The following is a 6,074-nucleotide window of genomic DNA, read 5'->3' as shown; positions in this document are numbered from 1 at the left end:
TATGAATATCCTGAGGCATAAGGAAGACACCTTACAACAGTTATCTGGTGTGTGTGTGTGTGTGTGTGTGTGTGATGCACCAAAATCTTTAATGTCAGCAAGCAAGTAATTGCAATATCTTCCAAGAGACTCAGAATTTATCTGTAAAGCACTTGGGAACTTTTTCAACTGAACGGGTTTCTTTGTATTTACAAGAGAGAGCTTACAAAGCTACTCTGACTTGAGAGTTTGTCCACTACTAGAAACTCATTATCCCCCAAAACTAGTTATTGATATTTAAGTGTCCTTCAGTCTCCCTATTTCTGAATCAATCAAAAGCAACTCCATATGTACATATTAGCAAAAATAAAAGTTACACTAAAAATATCCAAACAAGCGGTAAATTTCTCAATTAAATTCCAAACACTTACTGAATAACTGTTAGTTACCCAGTGCAATATGGAATACAAAAACTTATATGATCAAGTTGTTGTCTTCAAGTGCTGTTAATTAAATTTGGGGAGGAAGCCTGAAAAGGCATGCTTCTTAGAGTGTGTGGTGGAAGGCAGGGACTAATTCTCCAATAACAATTTGACTATACTTATTTCTAAGAAAAGTAAAATGAGTCATGCATTCATTTCATACAAATGGTACAGATGGGATGGTAAGGTTTTTAAGAAAGAACTTGAAAGCCAGACTGATTGGATTCAAATCACTTACTAGCTCATGACCTTAATATTTTACTTAAGTTACTTGATTTTTCTCTACCTTGTTTCAACCTCTATAATATGGTCTAATAATGGGCGCCTGGGTGGCTCAGTTGGTTAAGCGACTGCCTTCGGCTCAGGTCATGATCCTGGAGTCCCGGGATCGAGTCCCACATCGGGCTCCCTGCTCGGCAGGGAGTCTGCTTCTTCCTCTGACCCTCCTCCCTCTCATGCTCTCTGTCTCTCATTCTCTCTCTCAAATAAATAAACAAAATCTTAAAAAAAAAAAACAAACCAGTATCCACTTCTTAAGAGTCACTATAGAATTAAATAAGATGGAACTATAACAACATATAGATACATAAATATAACTACTTAGAAAACTTGGAAGAGCACCGAGAACATCATTTTGTATATATATATATTTTGTATATATATCTGTTTTTAACCTCCAGAGAGGCATAGAAAGAACTTGTGAGCTAGTATGAAATCAGATTCAGTAAATGTCCATTTGTGATCATTCATTGTGATAACAATTCTTGGCTCCCTCAAAGCTCTTTCTATGGAATATCAATCCAAATTAACTAGAAGAACCTGTCATTCAGTTCACCCATAATCTGAGTTTTCAACATTAATAATAGACTCTGATCATCTTAGATCAGATAATAGAGATTAACCACAGTTTAAAAATTATATAAAGCTGCATTTGAAGAGGCAAAAGAAGCACTTAAGATATTGTCCCATTTTTCCAAAGTCTCTTCCAGAATTCTTTAGTCCTTTGAGTGCTTATCAAACATTACTCATAAATTTACTTTTGTTTTATAAGAACTTTTTACATATAAGTTTTCTTTTTGAGATAAAGGTCCTACTCTTTCATCTCTAACAACTCAACAATATGAAAAAGATTGAACTTCTAGGTTTCTTACCTCAATTTTATTTCAGTAGTAGTAATTTATCAAGAAATGCTAGTTTGAGGGGCACCTGAGTGACTCAGTCGTTAAGCGTCTGCCTTCGGCTCAGGTCATGACCCCAGGGTCCTGGGATTGAGCCCCACATCGGGCTCTCTGCTCAGCGGGGAGCCTGCTTCTCCCTCTCCCATTCCCCCTGCTTGTGTTCCCTCTCTTGCTGTCTCTCCCTCTGTCAAATAAATAAATTTTAAAAAATCTTTAAAAAAAATGCTAGTTTGAATGTTGAATTAAACTATATATCTGTATCAGGGCTTCCTTGCTTGAAAGCATTACAGTACACGATAGAACCTGGCTAAGGAGAATAGACAAACACACAAAGAGGATTTACTGCCTCATGTATTTAGAAAGCATGGTGGCTGGGAAGGCTTCAGGTGAACCTTCATTCAGGGGCTTCAGATAATGTTGGCAGGACTCTGTTTCTCTCCTGACTAAACCCTGCTCATCTTCACATGTTTCTTTCATTCCCTTAGAGTCTCTCCCTTCATGGGTATAAGAAAATAATCATCATCTCCTGGGGTGATATCCTTTGGGATTCCAAAAATAAATAGAAAATATAATACATCCAACATTAAAAAAAAAAGTTCAGATTCTTAGCCCAAGCGATCTCCACAGAAGCTCTAACTTACAGGCTTCATTCACCAGCCCATACCTGAACCAAGTGTTGTGGAGAAGGAAATCGAACGCTGATGACTGTAGCCCCGTATGATGTCATCAACCCATGCAACACATAATATTGTCCCACCTAAACCATGTGAACAAGTTGGGGGAGATGTGGATCCCTCAGTGAACACTGAAGCTATTTTAAGAAGGAAAAATCTCTGAAAGAATAATTGGACCTCTTATGTTGGGAAGGAAAGATCCATTTTTTTTAAATTTTATTATGTTATGTTAATCACCATACATTACATCATTAGTTTTTGATGTAGTGTTCCATGATTCATTGTTTGCATATAACACCCAGTGCTCTATTCAATACGTGCCCTCTTTAATACCCATCACCAGGCTAACCCATCCCCCCATCCCCCTCCCCTCTAGAACCCTCAGTTTGTTTCTCAGAGTCCATAGTCTCTCATGTGTTCGTCTCCCCCTCCGATTCTCTCCCCCTTCATTTTACTCTTCCTACTATCTTACTTTTTTTAACATATAATGTATTGTTTGTTTCAGAGGTACAGGTCTGTGATTCAACAGTCCTACAAAATTCACAGCGCTCACCATAGCACATACTGTCCCAATGTCTATCACCCAGCCACCCCATCCCTCCCACCCCCCACCACTTTTAATAGAGTATAGAATAAGAGGAACCCAAAGCACAATTCCTTCCCTCCAGTTTACAATTGCTTTGTAATTTTATTTAACTTAGTAAATAAGAATAGAATACCTACTACAGGGACGCCTGGGTGGCTCAGATGGTTAAGCATCTGCCTTTGGCTCAGGTCATGATCCTAGGGTCCTGGGATCAAGCCCCGTGTCCGGCTCCTGGCTCAGCGGGGAGCCGCTTCTCCCTCTGCCTCTCCCCCTGCTCGTGCTCTCTCTCTCTCTCTGTATCTCTGTGTCTCAAATGAATAAATAAAATCTTTTAAAAAAAAAAAGAATACCTACTACATTTTACATTGAAATCAATGTTGAGAAAAATCTGAAAATAAATAAAATATAATTCTGTCCTTAATTAATTCAGGACCTAAGAAGGGGAATGTACATATATTATATATAATATGCCATATATATGTAGCACATATATATGTATTCAAGGATAATCAGGTATTCATGCATTTAACAAAATGATTCTCAAACTATCTGTGTTGAAGAACCAGCTATTGTCCTGCATTCCACTGCGGAACAATACTTTTATAAAATGTAATAAAATTACTAGGGAGAAAATGTGTGATCACACACTTGGAGACAAAAATCAAATTGCTATTAAACTTTCTAAATGCTTCCTGTTACTTCTATATTTATTCCATACTTAGCATCAGAAACTGGCTCCTGCATGCAGATCATACTTTGCAAAGCACAGGTTTATAAATACATATTGAATTCAAATGATGTCTATTAACAATGCTAAGTATTAAGATTATGGTGGCAAGGGGTGAAGAGTGTGAGGGAATACTCAAATAACAGATATTTAGGTCTCTGTCTTAGAGGGAATCTTTAAGGGGTCTCTTTAAAAGGGATCTCTTAAAAAGTCTACTTGGGAAAAGAAAACGAAAACAAAAACAACAACAAAACCCCCACTAATTCGTTATGATGTGATTTTCAGGAGTCTGCAACTTTTTTTAAATAAAAGTCAAGATAATGAATATTTTAGGCTCTGAAGGCCATGTGGTCCCTGTCACAACTATTCAACTTGCCAATACCTGGACTAGGTCTTCAGTTGTAGGAGACAGAAGAACCAACACAAACTCGTCTAAATAAAACAAGGAATTTATTGACTCTGCTAACTAAAATTCCAGAGACCAACTTCAAGTGAAGCTTGATCCAGGGCTCAAACTACACTTGATCTTAGCCAAAAGGCCGAGAAGCGATCCAGGGCTCAAACTGTTATCAGGATGAGTTTTCTATTATATCTCAGCTCTGTCTTCTACTACATTATTTTTAGTCTCAGGCAAGGGACCCAGATAGGTTCCAGGCTCATGTTATTCCTACCACCACAATACCATTACAAGGGAGAGAACTCCTCCCTACAAATAGAAGTTTCGTTGCATTTTGTTAACTTTAATTACGCTGCATAATTATTCCTGAACCGATCACTGTGTCCAGGGAAAATTATACGTTCATTAAACAGATCTCAATCTCCTCCTCACACCCAACAGAGGATGAGCACACAAATCTAAGAGTCAGGCAGGGTTTAGTTCCCCAGAAAAAAATTCGGGTATTTCTGTCAAAACTAAGGTAAATGCATAGTGGAAGATCAAAAAGTAGTATCTGTAAAAGGAAACAAAAATCACAAAAACAGAGACATCACAAGATTGGACTAAGTATTGTCAGTGTATGCTTTCAGGTATAAGAAACTGACCACCATGCAGTGAGATGCCCAGCTTTGGCTATCTGCAGAAGGTTGTAATTGAAACAAACAAACAAAAGGGTGAGATATGGATGGGTAGTGAAGACTGAGGAAAACATTTCCATGCAGGAAGCATAAACAATAGAAAGACACGTGGCATTCTATTGACTGTGCTTAGCCTGGTGAAGAGAAACACACATTTGGTATCATATCTGGATTTAATTCTTAGTTCTCGCAATTAAAGAGTTATATAAACTTGGACAAAGTGCTTCATTTTTTCTGAGTTTCACTTCCTTTCCTTAAAATGGAGACACTTAATTCATGGGGCTATGTGAGAATTAAGTACACATTAAGTACTCCAAAAGTTGTGGCTATCCTTTGTATGCTCATACAAGTCTGATTGAAACCATGGTTTCACTGCACAGAAGTCAAGGAAAATACCCCTGGGAAGGAAGCTTCAATTGAAAATAAGAGCAGAGCCTCAAAAAGGAAATAAATTTTATTCTATTCTAATATAGATATGAGTAGCAAGGAAAGATTTTTGAACTAGAAAGTGACATAATGCAATTGATATTTTAGGAAGGCTTTCTAGCACTGAGAAATCTACGAAGAATTGAACAAGAAAGACGCTGGACAAGATAGTTCTGTTCGGGGAAGTCCACGATCAATGTCTTTAAATGTCTATCATGAAAATGAAGATTCCTTTTAAAAGACTGTGTTATATATTGCATTTGACATTTCTCAATATTCTATGCAATATAAAGACATTCATGCTGAATCCTTACATAATGAAAGAGGCAGAAAAAGACCTTTTCTGGCAATGAGTGAGGAATAGACTGACCTTCACCTTTTATTAGCAACAACTGGAATCTTTAAAGTGGCATTGGTGAGAAAGGAACAATGAGAATGGGAAATGACAGCAAAAAAGAAAAGGTTCTTAGGAATTTCCTATAAATGGCATCATGTTTTCGTTCTTTCAAATGTGGGAGTAATTATAAAGTGCCAGGTTTGATAACAGGCAATATTTAGAGATTTTAAGGTAAAGGAAGCAACCATGGCACAGAAAATCATCTCCTATTATAATAATACCCCTTAGTTATGTATTGGTGAGGGTCCCAACCAACCAAACCTACATTTTCATTTTCCTAAACTGGTATATACTCAGGGTTCACGGTATTTCAAGTATTTATTCACACATGCTTCAATCGTCAAAGGGAGGCATTTACCAGCTTGATAAGTTCCCATCCAAGAACTTACCTGATCTTTTCTCTGCCTCTATTTCTTCCTCAAATTCTCTGTCCATGGGATGTTATTTGAAACATGACAGATTACAGGTCCACTGTTGTGGAAAATTCAGTTATATAGACAAATGTTCAACCTACTTATTTTTTATACGATTTCATTTTAACCAAATCCTAA

At 37.2% G+C, this 6,074-nt stretch overlaps 1 pseudogene; it reads right to left on the bottom strand.

Annotated features, from left to right (window-relative positions):
• Positions 1–4,012: 4,012 nt before the first annotated feature.
• On the bottom strand, positions 4,013–4,177 carry LOC118017645 (annotated as a pseudogene).
• Between the last annotated feature and the right edge of the window lie 1,897 nt (positions 4,178–6,074).

This window comes from Mirounga leonina, unplaced genomic scaffold (assembly GCF_011800145.1).
Source record: "Mirounga leonina isolate KUSES-001 unplaced genomic scaffold, KU_Mleo_1.0 Mir_104, whole genome shotgun sequence".
NCBI lineage: Eukaryota > Metazoa > Chordata > Mammalia > Carnivora > Phocidae > Mirounga > Mirounga leonina.
Note: the sequence above shows the minus strand (reverse complement) of the source record. Positions and strands in the feature narration are given on the sequence as shown.